Source organism: Hydra vulgaris, chromosome 15 (genome assembly GCF_038396675.1).
Source record: "Hydra vulgaris chromosome 15, alternate assembly HydraT2T_AEP".
Taxonomy (NCBI): domain Eukaryota; kingdom Metazoa; phylum Cnidaria; class Hydrozoa; order Anthoathecata; family Hydridae; genus Hydra; species Hydra vulgaris.
The window spans coordinates 1449624-1463962 of NC_088934.1; positions in this window are offsets into that span (position 1 = coordinate 1449624).

Genomic DNA, 14339 nt, shown 5'->3' on the forward strand with positions numbered 1-14339 from the left:
TAAGCAGCAAATTATAGAACGGTTTTATAGAAAAACTAACCAAGCAGCAAATCAAACTTAAATCAAAACCATGGATCACAAATGGCATACTTAGATCTTTTTTCCATTATAAACAGACTCTACAAAGAAAATATGAAAAATGAACTGTCTTCAAAATTTTATATAAACAGTATCAACAACCTTTTAAAACTCTTAAAATATTTTATTACATAACCTTTCTTAGTAAAATCCTAAAAAATATTCAGAATACTTAAAAATGAATAAAAGAAATTATTAAATTTAAACTTTCCAACTATAGTTCAGCTCTTAAACATAATTTGAAAGAAAGTATTATCACAGGTCCGATTGATTTTCGAGTATATTTAACAACTTTACTTTCCAAAACAAACTGCAAAACAAAACCACACCTTCAATATCCAAGTTTACTGACTCAAATTTCCAAATGCTAATTTATTTTTTATTGATCTTGTCACTAAGAATGAAATCTCTAATTTCATTAAAACCACTCTTAGAACTGGAAAAAGCTTTGGTTTTAATAGCCTTTCTACATTCCTTCTTAAAATTATTTCAGATATTATTTATAAGCCGCTTAGTACTATTATGAATAAGTCATTCCAAAATGGTTCATTCCCAGATGTTTTCAAAGTTGCTAAAGTTATACCAATATTTAAAAGGATAAATTTAAATTCCTTTACAAACATCAGTATGGGTTTCATTATAATCATTTCAAAACCCACTCACTTACTGAAATCACTGAGTCAATTAGAAAAATTATTGATGATAAAAACTTGGCATGTGGTTCTTTGTCGATCTAGTAAAAGCTTTCGATACAGTAGATAACACTATTCTACTCCAAAAATTAGAATATTATGGAATCAGAGTAACTCTTCTTAAACGGTTTTCTTCCTACCTTTACAACAGATCGCAGTTTATTGACTCAAAATCTACTTAAAATAATCTCCCTCAAGGACAAAAAAATGTCCTTCAAGGCTCGTGTTTGGACCTCTCCTTTTTTCTTCTTTATTTTAATGACCTTCATAACTCCATTATGTTTGCAATCACTTAGCATTTCGCTGATGATACTAACTTACTCATTATTGACAAATCTTTAATGCATTAACTGCGATCTTGCTAATCTAGTTCAGTGGCTTTGTTCACATAAGCTTTCTCTCAACTGTAGCAAAACTGAACTGGTTATATTCAAATCCAAAAAATCAAAAATCAATGAAAACTTAAATTATAGATTAAATGGGCAAAAAATTAATCCTGTAAACTTAATCAAATATCTTGTAATTAAAATTGACTCCAACCTTTCGTTTGTATTTCGTTTGAATATGAATCGGTGAATGTTAAAAGGGCGGAAGTCCAATAAAGGTTTGAAGATTATCTAGCAAACAGGTCACAATGTATTATTTATAAAAAAACTGAAAAAGAAAAACACATAACTTGTGGTGTGCCCCAAGGTTCAATCTTAGGACCATTATTATTTTTATTGTATATAAATGATTTGTACTTAGCATCAAATATTTTAAATGTTATATTGTTTGCAGACGACTGCAATCTTTTTTATTCCGACAAAAACATAAAAGTTCTCTTTAATATATTTAATGAAGAACTATTAAAAATAAACGAGTGGTTTACAAGTAATAGGCTTTCGTTAAATGTAGAAAAAACTAAATTTATCTTATTCTCCAAACCTAGTAAAGGTGATGATGTTCCTCTAAAATTACCTAATCTTATAATCAATAAAACATTTATTAAAAGGGAACCAATCGTTAATTTTTTAGGAGTAATACTAGATGAAAATTTGTCATGGAAACCACATATAAAATACATAGAAAATAAAATCTCAATAAATATTTCCATATTATATAAAACTAAACCATATCTTAACACTGCTTCCTTAAAAAAAATATACTTTTCATTTATTCATAGTTTTATCTCGTACTGTAATATTGTATGGGGTAGTACTAATTATAGTAAATTAAAAAAACTTTATAGTAAGCAAAAACACGCATGCAGGATTGTATTTGGTGCACACAGAACTTTTCATTGCGAACCTCTTTTAAGGAAGCTTGGTGCCCTAAGTATCTATAAACTTAATATACACCAGGTTCTACAATTCATGTTTAAAATAAAACGTGGGCTTTCTCCTATTGTGTTTCAGTCTTACTTTAGTGAAATCTCGCACAAGTATCCTACTAAATTTTCAATTAACAACTTCATTGTACCAAAAACTAATTTAAAACTAGGTTCTTACCAAATTCAATATCGTGGACCGTTTCTGTGGAAACATTTTTTAAAATTTATTACAAAAAAAAATAATATTCAAAACATCTCTTTGGAACAATTCAGGAAAGAATCTAAGAGTCTCTTATTGCAAAATGACCTTGATTTAAAATATCTCTTTTAAAATAAATAATATAAATTATCTAAAAAATAGTTATTGACACTACTTCTCTTTTGTTGCTGTTTTATTTATATTTAACTTTTGTTAATTTTTGATATATTGCATTATATTTCAACACTTATATTTATATTGTAACTAACGTGTAAAATGCTTATTATGTACTTTGCTACTTTTCTTTTTTTATATATAAGCTGACGATTTTTTTTCAATGTAAATGGGGCTCGATGATAAGACAGTTTATGTCTTCTGCTTGCTCCAGCTCTCTTATTTATTAACACGATTTATTTCATTGTAAATTTTAATATACGGCAAATATATATTAAAAAAAAAAAAAAAAGTAAACTTTCGGGAAACCAAAAAAACTGCATTTTTCCCCATAATAAATTTTTGTTAATGGTTAAACAACTTTTTTTTTGAAGAGGGTAATGTTTTTTACCTTCAAAAAAAAAATTATTAAAACCATTAAAAGAAATATACTACGGGAGAAAATGCAGTTTTTTTAGTTTCCCGAAAGTTTACATTATTGGACTTCCACCCTTTTAACATTTACCTATTTACATAAAGACTTAGCCGCGAAATTAGGTTAATCAAGTTGAATGTTGGCTAAAGTTCTCCATGATGACAATTTGAAAACACTCTTAACAACCATGCCATTTTTGGCTCTCATATACGATATCCTAGTCAAAAATGGGACATAAAAATGGGATAATCCCAACAGCAAGCTGCTGTCATTAATTACTATTATAATAATATCCATTTTAATCGATAAAATTTTTCATGGTTTCCGTTAGTTGCCAGATTTTGTGATATGTTTGTATAGAAACGTTTTTTTCGGTATGCTTTAACTAATGTATTGTTATCCCATAATGCAGGGTAAGTATTAAAATTTTTCCTGAGATGTTTACAGAAACTTTGTATGATCTATTTTTTTCAGTTTTTTTATTTAATATAACAGTTAAAGGGGTTATTCTTATTTCGGTTTCTAGTCTTTCTCTTTCTTTCTAATTTTTAAAAAGGTCTTCATTAATTTGATTGCTTGCCCCTCCAACAAAAATGTCAAATTTGTGAATTATTTTTTCGCCTGCAATTACTTTTTTTTCAGAAATTTTTGTTCTGAAAATGGGCTTTGACATTCTTTGTTTTTTTACTAATGGATGAAATTATGTTTTGTGATTAGATTTACTATTTCGACTGTGTTTTGTGATTAGATTTACTATTTCGACGTAAAACTGTTCTCTTTATTGTTTGTGTTTGATGTAGTTTGTTATCGAATTTGGTTTTTTCTTTAATATTTGTGGTCAATTTGCCGTCAATTTATGATTGAGTGAGTTTGAGCTGCCATTGCGGTTTGTATTAAGCGTGTAATAAAGACTTATCATGCGTTTTTTGAGTTAGGCTTTTTGTAGCAGCTGTGTTGATAATTCTATTTTACTGTAACCGTCGACTTTTAATTTCGATATTTGACACGACTTCAAGAGACTTATATCCAAATCTGAATGTTCGTTTTCTATCTTAAGTTTTTCACTAAGTTTATTTTGGAAAACTATTTTTTCATTCAATAGTATGCAGGGCCTTGTCTGGTCGTTTGGCCGGCTGCGTGCTAGTATGAATGGCCATCAGGTAATTTTTAATTATTTTCAGTTTTGAGAAACTTCGCTCTCCTGAAGCAATGGAAACTGGAATTGTTAGAAAAAGTTTTTGGAATTGTTAGAAAAACTCGTGGGAATGTTTGGAAAAGATGTCTTCAAGTTGTATTTATATAAAAAATTTAGGAGTTCTTCGGGCTGTTTTTTGTATTTTACAATTATTTTCAAAGAAACTGTTTCTTCATACAATTTCGCGCCATTGACATCACAGGATTTCACCATCTTTAAATTTATGATGAAGATCGAAACAACTTTTTTTTATTTCTTCATCTTCTATATCAATAAATTTGTAGAGAAATCCAAAACATTTTTCGAAATTTGACAAAATTTCAAAACGGGTGGTAAGAGATGAAATAGCTGTATCTAGTATAGACGATGTTTCGTCTGACTTTTTTTTTTCCCGTGAACTTTGGGAAGTCCCAAAGTTGACTTCCCAAAGTTCACGGGAAAAAAAAAGTCAGACGAAACATCGTCTATATCTAGAATTACATTATAAAAATTAATTTGAAAATTTTCTTTAAGAGTAAATTTATATGTCTTCTTCTCCTTCATATCTTCTTCTTATATCTTCTTCTCCTTCATATCTTAATATATCTTCTTCTCCTTCATAGCTAAATTGAATATCTTCTTCCTTCATAGCTAAATAGAATATCTTCTTCTCCTTCATAGCTAAATTGTTTTCGGCAACGTACACTAATTTCAGCAGGGAAATCCGGTTCTGTTTCAACTACTTTACAAATTTCATTAGAAATATTCAAATAATTTTCGAAACATCATTTCTAATGCTTTTAAAAAACTTCAAAACTTCCATAATTTATTGAGTGAATTAATTTTAGAAACGCTTAAGTTAAATGCACTTGGTAACTTTTCAAATTTATTTATGTTTTCGTTGTTTAATATGTGTTGTTATTCTTTTTATTTTTTGATCCTTCGACTTTGATTTTGTTATTTGAAGATTAATATTTAAAAATACTACTAATAATAAAAATTAATTCATCACTTTCTAATATTAAAAATTAAATTTTTCCGTGCTTTTAGAAAAATATGTTTAAGTAAATAGCGCTTCTTGTTATTTTTTAATAATAGATGTTTTATTTATTTCTTTACCAGTTTTACGTTTGTTTATCTTATATTGTTAAAGTGCTTATTTTTAAATAAAAATTTATATTTACGGATTTTATCAAGGGGCTCGGTGATAAGACATATTAGTCTTCTTCTCGCCCGTGTGGTTCTTTTAAGCGATTGATTTTTGTACGTGTTTTATATCGTCCGCCATTATATCACCAAATTTTTCTATCATTTTAATTGCTTTTAAAAAATTTTCATTATATTTTTCGTACAATTTGCTGGAAGAACCTTTAAAAGCTAAACACTGTCCTGCTAGAAATTGTACCACAGATATCATGCGTGTGACAATTTGACACCATCGTTTTTTTTCGGCATTATAATATCGTTGCATATTATTATCAATTTTAGTTGCTTTTTTAAAATTTGATTCCAATTCTTTTCAATGAGTGCAGTTTTCGATGTACATCGATGTTTTTTTGTGACGAAATAAGTTTTCAGATGTGTGTTGCCAATCATTGAACCCTTCATTAACTAATTTTATTTCTTATTTGCCAAAAAGTTTACAGCAGAAACGTTTAAATTTTTCACCATTTGGCATTTTTCCATGAAATAAACCTTTGAAAAAGATCTTCCCAATTTATTATATGTGGATAGTATATTTTAAATAGGACCTTTTTCGATTAAAATATCCACTATTTATTAGTCAGCGTTAAAGGCCAAAGGCCAGCAAGCTGAATCATTTTGTTCCAGACACACAGCAGAATATGCTTCATCAATTTTAGTAATATTGTTGATATTTGCCACTGCAATATTGTCACTAGCAATTGTATTTTCAGGAAAAAAAACACTACTTGGATTTGATATGATACTGCAAGCATTTCTCGAGATATCGTCGATATTTGTAACTGTATTATCTCCTATTTTATCGTTACTAATAACATTGTCATTTGTATTTTCTGCTAATAATTTATTTTCATTTTTATCAGAAGAAATTTCACAAATTTGTTTGGCTACTACAAGCACTTTTCGTCCCTGATGGTTTTGCTTTTTCCAAATATTTTGTTAGTGAACCAAAGATTTTTTTAGATTTTATTTTGTTTTTCTTTTAGCTTTCTTTTATACTTTGCTCCAGACTCTTTTCGTTTTTCTTTCATCATTCTAAGGATTTTGACTAAAATGTTTAAAAATAATAATACAGTACAATCTCTCTAATTCGAATCTCCTTAATTCAAAAACCTCCATAATTCGATTAAATGCAAAGTCACCGTGAAATGCGCTTTAGAAACTCTTACGTTTAACTTTCTATAATTCGAATCTCTATAAATTGAAAACCTCCAAAATTTGAATGGATTTTTTTGACTCGTCAGTAAGATTTTCTCTGTACATCGCATGTTTTTAACTTCTGACGTGTAAAAACAACATAAAACCGTCAAAATCTTTTTTCAAATATCGAATGTTGTGAGTTTTTGAAAAACGATTAGTGTAAATTATCTTCTACTGTTTAAATAAAAATCATGGCATCAAAGAGAGATTAAGAAAACAATTTAAAGCGGAAATAATTTTTTTTTTGATATTCCAACAAACGCTCTTTCAACCTGAAAAAAAAAAATTAAAATTAAAATTATGACGCTTTTTGTCGTAGAAATTTGACTAAACGGGTAAAGGTTGATTCGTATTACCTAATTAACAAAGTTTAATTGTTCAAACGAATGAGAGCTGATAATGTACCAATTAGTGGCTTGCTGGTAAAATAAAAAGCTTTAGAGTTATGCTTCAAAAACTTTTAAGCTTCGGAAGGATGGCTAGACAAATTTAAGAAAAAGCAAACTAATTTGGAGATAATTTGACAAAGGCTCATAAAGATATAAATCGTGTCTTTGACATAAATTTACTAGCTCATAAAAGACAATCTACAATTACTGACTTTTTTTTTCAAATTTAAAAGTTTAAAACACATAATGTATATTGCTTTTAGGCTTTAGAATTACTATTTGTTTGTTTGTTTGATTTCTATTCGTTACTTTGAAAAGAATATTTGAAAAAAGTCAACTTTCTATAATTCGAAAATTTCTCTAATTCAAACTTTTATTTTTGCCCATAAAATTCGAATTAGAGAGATTGTACTGTATAAATATATACAGTACAATCTCTCTAATTCGAATCTCCTTAATTCGAAAACCTCCATAATTCGATTAAATACTAAGTCGCCGCGAAATGCGTTTAAGAAAAATCAACTTTCTATAATTCGAAAATCTCTCTAATTCGAACTTTTATTTTTCCCCATAAAATTCGAATTAGAGAGATTCTACTGTATATATAAAGATATAAAAATTTTTTTTCAAAAACTAGCAATTAGTAAGTAATTCACTTATTTTATTAATTTTTTAGTTTATTTCTGATTAAATATTGAAAAATAAAATGTATATAATACTGAAAATACTGAAAAATAAAATGTATGTAAAAAATTGTTTTTACTAAAACATAAAGAATTTAATAAATATATTTGATTATTAGTACTTAATTTTTAATGATGCACACTACACACAAAATATACAGAAATGATCATGGGAAGAAAAATTAAAGAAATAGTATAGTATTAGCATTGAATTTACACATATAAATTCAATGGTATTAGTTTGTGTAAGACATCGACTGCAACTGGCTCCCATAGATAGGCGCCGGCGCCGCGCCGGCAGCATTCTTAGTGGCATGTGTGCAAAAATAAAATAAACAGTTTGATTAACGTAAAGAAAAAAATTAATATCAGCAAGAAATTGGTGATACTGACGTAACGCATAAAAAAACATTCCTGTATATGAAGAAAAGTACAACAAAATTTATAACAATATAAATTTTTATTTCGCAGTTTTATACTAAATTTTTACATTTTACGGCACTGAATGTGGAGTATATGTAATGTAATCTAATAGTTTTTGGCCGCCTTTTAATTCGGCCGCGTGCGTCCGTGCACACAATGAACGTTGGTCTGACACGGCCCTGATAGTATGAGTTCTTCTTTTACTTCTTTATTTTCTTTTTGAATTCCTTTGAAATATGTAACAACTTCATTACTGATTTAGTTAGAAATTTATCATTGGGCAGATGTTCCCTTTTTTTATTGAGATAATTACGTTAACAAATTCTTTGTGAAACTGTTTTTCACATGTGATTGAGAGTATGTTTTTTTATACTAATTTGAGCAGCCGTGGCGCAGTGGTTAGAGTTCTGGCTTAGAACCCAGAGTTCCGCGGTACGCCAGCTCTAGCCCAACAAGCGACATTGGTACGGAAGGAGGCGTGAACTTCTTGTTAAATGCTCTCCCGTGGTGCTCTGTGATAACACTTCTGGGAGCACTTAAAATAACTAGAAAAAGAAAACAAAAAAAAAACGTGGAGCAACGAGTTTATAAAATATTTTTTTTACTATTTTTATCTAAACTTACATTTATCAACAAATTTCAAATATCATGCTATAATCTCTTATTTTTCAAAAACTATAACCATATAAAGTTTTAACCCCCCTCAATTTGAGGGGGCTGGACATTGTTAGGTCATAAAAACTGAACACTAAGAGATTATTGCACAAAACTTGGAGTTTATTGATGAATACGAATTTAAATAAAAATAGTAAAGAAAATATTTTATAAACTTGTTGCTCCCGTTAAGGACTGGGTGGGCCCAAAAATTAAGGGTTTTTTGTTTTCAAGCTCCAATCACCCCAATTCTTTGCAAAACATTCTTTTTTGATATAAGCATAAATATACAAAAGTTTGGAGTTTGCGAAATGCCTGTAAGTGTCAAAATCCAGTGTACACCACTGTACATTCACATATTACCCGTTCATGCTTACATTTTTGAGTTTTTTTCAGAGAATCATTACAAAAAATATTTTTGAAGTTTCTAAACCGCCGTGGCGCACTGGTTAGAGCGCTTGCTTTAGATACAGGAAATCTGGGGTTCGAAATGAGCTCTGGGCATATTTTGCGTCATTGGTAATAAAGGAGGTGTAAACTTCCTAGTTAAATGCTCTCCCGCGATGCTCTGTGACAAGACCGTTGGGTCTTCTTGGGGCACCTAAAATAAATATTTAATAAATAAAAATCTTTAAACTCAGTTATAATTTATGAAATTGCAATAATATTTACGATTTACGACAGAATAATTCTTGATTCTGAATCGTGCTGAAAAAATCAGAAAAGCTCTTGAATAGAAATTCAACTGAAATTCAACTGAAATAAGCAACTTTACGCAAGTAATAAAATTTAAAATATTCTCTAAAACCTCGCACATCATGTATGGAAATTTGCGGTAAAAAATCCCGTACCTTTTTTGATGAAAAAATCCCGTACCTTTTTTGATGAAAAAATCCCGTACCTTTTTTGATGAAAAAATCCCGTACCTTTTTTGATGAAAAAATCCCGTACCTTTTTTGATGAAAAAATCCCGTACCTTTTTTGATGAAAAAATCCCGTACCTTTTTTGATGAAAAAATCCCGTACCTTTTTTGATGAAAAAATCCCGTACCTTTTTTGATGAAAAAATCCCGTACCTTTTTTGATGAAAAAATCCCGTACCTTTTTTGATGAAAAAATCCCGTACCTTTTTTGATGAAAAAATCCCGTACCTTTTTTGATGAAAAAATCCCGTACCTTTTTTGATGAAAAAATCCCGTACCTTTTTTGATGAAAAAATCCCGTACCTTTTTTGATGAAAAAATCCCGTACCTTTTTTGATGAAAAAATCCCGTACCTTTTTTGATGAAAAAATCCCGTACCTTTTTTGATGAAAAAATCCCGTACCTTTTTTGATGAAAAAATCCCGTACCTTTTTTGATGAAAAAATCCCGTACCTTTTTTTGATGAAAAAATCCCGTACCTTTTTTGATGAAAAATCCCGTACCTTTTTTGATGAAAAAATCCCGTACCTTTTTTTGATGAAAAAATCCCGTACCTTTTTTGATGAAAAAATCCCGTACCTTTTTTTGATGAAAAAATCCCGTACCTTTTTTTGATGAAAAAATCCCGTACCTTTTTTTGATGAAAAAATCCCGTACCTTTTTTGATGAAAAAATCCCGTACCTTTTTTGATGAAAAAATCCCGTACCTTTTTTGATGAAAAAATCCCGTACCTTTTTTGATGAAAAAATCCCGTACCTTTTTTGATGAAATCCCGAACCTTTTTTGATGAAAAGATGATGAAAAAATCCCGTACCTTTTTTGATGAAAAAATCCCGTACCTTTTTTGATGAAAAAATCCCGTACCTTTTTTGATGAAAAAATCCCGTACCTTTTTTTGATGAAAAAATCCCGTACCTTTTTTGATGAAAAATCCCGTACCTTTTTTGATGAAAAAATCCCGTACCTTTTTTGATGAAAAAATCCCGTACCTTTTTTTGATGAAAAAATCCCGTACCTTTTTTGATGAAAAAATCCCGTACCTTTTTTTGATGAAAAAATCCCGTACCTTTTTTTGATGAAAAAATCCCGTACCTTTTTTTGATGAAAAAATCCCGTACCTTTTTAGATGAAAAAAGAAGAGTTAAAATTAATAAAGAATCGAAACTTTAGAAAAATGGAATGGAACCATCACATGCAATCTACTGATGAACTTTGATTGATTTACCAAAAATATGTGATTATGCTAACTTTTATGTTTGGCTAGAAAGTTCTTTGATCTCAAAATAAAGAAACAAAAAGATAAATCTTATCCGTACTTAAAGGAAGCAATTAAAAGCTGAGAGGAAAACTTAATCTTTTTTGAAAATGACTACAAGTGGTACGTACGTGTGTGTGAGTATGTGTGGTACGTACGTGTGCGTGACTACAATGAATCATCAGAAAACTACAGGAATTCGGATTTCGTTAAAGAAATCGATGAAATAAGGATTTTAAAAAAAAAAGCAAATCGTACTGTTGGTATCGTAGGCGACGGAAAGTATGATGTTAAATTTTAGAAAACTAATTTTTTTTCAAAAGCACAAAAGTTTTGTAATGGCCATGAAAGAGCATTTAACTAGGTATTTCAAGCCTCTTTCCTTATCATTGTGCTTAATGGGCTAGAACCGGCTTTGAACCTTGAACATTTTGGTTCTTTTTTTTTTTGTTTTTTTTTTTTTTTGTTCATTTATCCATATTCTCTGGTAAAAGTGTCGTTGGTACATAATATATAAAGAACACGAAGAGGATCATAAGATCCTGTCACCGAGAACCGTTTAACAATACAAAAATTATAAACCAATTATTTCAAAAAAATATAAAATAAAAAGTAAATACCGTTTAAGATAACCTTCATACAAATAAAATAACCTCAATTATAAAACACCGTTTAACTAAACAATAAAAAAATAAAATCAAATAACACTTTTGATAACACTAGGGAACAAAAAAAAAATTTCGGTCTGCTACCTGAGAAAAAATCTGTCCGTCTGACTAATTCTGTCATGTTGATTGCAGTAGTGTAATCAGAATATTTGTATCACGCTAGGTTTTTGAGTTTTATCACTTTTATATTTTTGGTGATAAGGCGTGTTGTTGTTGATAGCTTTTATATCGCTTAATATTGTTGTACACTTGTTTTACTGCGTATTTTACTTTTAAATTTTGTGCCTTTTTTTATTTTAGACTGATCGTGTAGTATTCTCAAAACAATATGAAGAAAGTTAAAAGGGGTTGCTTGAACCATCAAGACTATTTCTGTTATATCTGTGGACATTTTACTCCCCGTGAAAAGCGGAAAAAACTTACAAGAAAAGTGAAAGTTGCCAATCATCACTACTTTGGCGTCAAATTATGTGATCAAGACATAACCTCGGCGCCACATATCTGCTGCAGTGTTGTTATGTGGGGCTCACTCAGTGGCTAAACGGCAAAAGAAATTCTAGCATAATTTAATTTTGTTCTTTTCATATGTATCGCTATTAAGTTTTCATCAAATATTGTTCTACTTTAAAGTTAGGTTTTGATGCTAATTTAATAGCTTTATTTCTGTCTGTTTTCTGTCTGTCAAAATTATTAGTTGCTTTAGCTCTAAGTTTTGTATTTTTTTAAATGTATTTACTTAACCATGGTGATTCTTCAAATTTTATTCCTCTATTAATTTTAGTAATCTTTAATCCTAATCTTTCATATAATTTTAGATTTTCATAATGAATAATATAATTTTTCTTATTATTAAATTAAGGACTAATTTTTCAACTTTATCAATATTTAATCTTTCAGGTGCGAGCGGATAATCATTATGTTCATCATGTAGATATTCAGGATAATCTAAATCGACTTCTAGTACACATGGGATTGATTTCCAGTTTTCTATTTCATTTTCATCCATCCATTTAAAACCATGTGTTGGAAGTGGTTTACTCATTGCCCATCCATATAAGTTATTAGCATCAAGATACTGTATATAAGTTGATGGTTTGCTTTGATCATACGCATCACCCATATACTTATTATTAGAAGTTCCAAATCTATTAGATATCATACTAATTCCACCTCTTAAATCTTTCTTTATCATTAGTAATATATCATAATTACTCAGCAATTCTAATTTTATTTCTGTCATCTTCAATGCAGCATCCCAAGCTAATCCTGGTGCTGTATAGAACCAAGCAGGATTTAATCATAATTTCTAATACAAACATCTCTAAAATTTTCAAATACATCAGGTAGTAAAAGCACATCTAAAACGTTGAATAAATCATGATAATCTCTAAATGGTAAGCAATTAAACTCTTTCCAAACAATTTGTGCATGAGAGTAATTATTATTAATCTTGAAAAGAATGATTCTTTTGGTGGTAATTGTGTCTCATTAAATCTATCAATAGAATTAACCCAATCATATGAGTATATACCTTTTTTTAGCAGTAAATCTAATTTTTTATCAGAATATAATTTTCCTATATTTTAGCACTGGTCTTTTGATAAATTCTTTGATAAAGTATCTATCAGACATAATTTATAGCTATATAAGAAATAAATTTTCGTGTAACTTCAACTTTTTTTACCCCCTTTATTAACAAATTCATCAAATTTAATTTCTTTAGAAAAGCTAATATACTTTTTTTCATTGTTTGGTATACAATTCAACTTTCCTCCTGATAATTTCTTTATAAATAAGTGAGAATTGTAACCAGATAAATTGTGAAACAGTACTGGGATGAATTTTGGAATTTTATAATTTAAATTACAATTTTGATGAGCAGCACCTCTATATTTTCCTGTAATATGGCAGTGGTCACGTACTTTATCATTTTCAAGATCTTTCCCACAAATGTGACATGATATTGCTGCATTAAAATCATGCTAGTTTTCATCAGCAAATATCTTCTTTTTGGAAATTTAATCTTGCTATAAATTTTCTTAATATCTTTTTCTTAGCTATCAACAAAAATTTGCGCAACATCATCAGTTTCATTAGTTGAAGTAAATGTGACTGGACTACTTTGAAAAATACTTTCGTCAAAACTTTTAATATAATAACAGAATGAACTTGGAATATGTTTTTGATATTGTTTAGTATAAGATTCATTCGGATTTGGTTCACAAGTGTCAGTTGGTTTGATAAAACTTTTAAAGTCAGCATATACTACAAAAGCAACTCTCATTGATTTATTTCCACTTGTAAATTGCATTGTCGATTTTGGTGGTGGAAGTTCAATTTGTACTGAATCATGTGTTTCACAATACGGTTTAAAATTAGATAATGATTCTTCAGAATTAAACTCAAGTAAACAATTCCTACAATAATACACTTTATGTTTTCTTTTAGATGTTTGTGAAAATAGCAGTCTGCTTAAACTTTTTATTAAATAATAGTGATTAGTTTCACTATTTGAGATAATATAATATATATTTAATAATAAATCTATTAGATGTTTACGTTCATTATTCTTTGACACACGCAAAATATGAACTTCTGAGTTTTCATAACCAAATACATTAACACATTATTCTCAAATTGTGTGATTTGATTTAATGACACTGGAAATTCTATTTTATCCCAGTTTATATTTTCTGCTTGATTTTTAAGCTCTTCATCTACTATTTCAGGATTGCATTGCAAAATTGCACTGTTGAATTTGGTGGTGGAAGTTCGATACGTACTGAATCATGTGTTTCACAATACGATTTATGATTAGATAATGATTCTTCAGAATTAAAACCTAACAAACAATTTCTACAATAGTGTTTTTTGCAATGTTTATTTGATGTTTGTG